Here is a 546-nt window from a genome sequence, read left to right as displayed (position 1 = left end):
TTCAAAGGTGAGTGAGGTGTTTTGGCACTCGGTTACATTTGGCTTCGTCGACAGCGATGAGACTCGACATGAAATGTTCAGACCATTGAATCATTTTTGTGCTGTTCCCATTCCACCTGGGACCTAAGTTCATTCAAAAGGGGTCGAGTGTGACAGGGAGACTACCGTCGCCCTTCACAGCAGACTCTGCAGAGTTGTTCGCCTTAGAAGTTGTGGGCTTTCCTTGCATGTACCCATAAGTTGTCCTTACTGTAAAAGTGCAAAGGTCGAATCTATTTATCGAAAAATCTACTGTCATCTATCTCTATATATGTATATATATATATGTATAGGTTACAACACGAGTGGTTTTTTATATGGCTTGTATTTCAGTCAAGACCCAGCGGATGAATATCATCGGGAGACACGAGCCTCTGGCGAGTGTCTCTCGATTGATATTCCCGCTGGGTCTTGACTGAAATACAAGCCATATAAAAAACCACGAGTGTTGTAATCTGTATATCCCATTCTACCATCAAACACAAAGTGTAGACTACTAGCGGCACT

This window comes from Littorina saxatilis, linkage group LG7, assembly GCF_037325665.1.
Source record: "Littorina saxatilis isolate snail1 linkage group LG7, US_GU_Lsax_2.0, whole genome shotgun sequence".
NCBI classification, from domain to species: domain Eukaryota; kingdom Metazoa; phylum Mollusca; class Gastropoda; order Littorinimorpha; family Littorinidae; genus Littorina; species Littorina saxatilis.
This window is presented reverse-complemented; position numbering follows the sequence as displayed.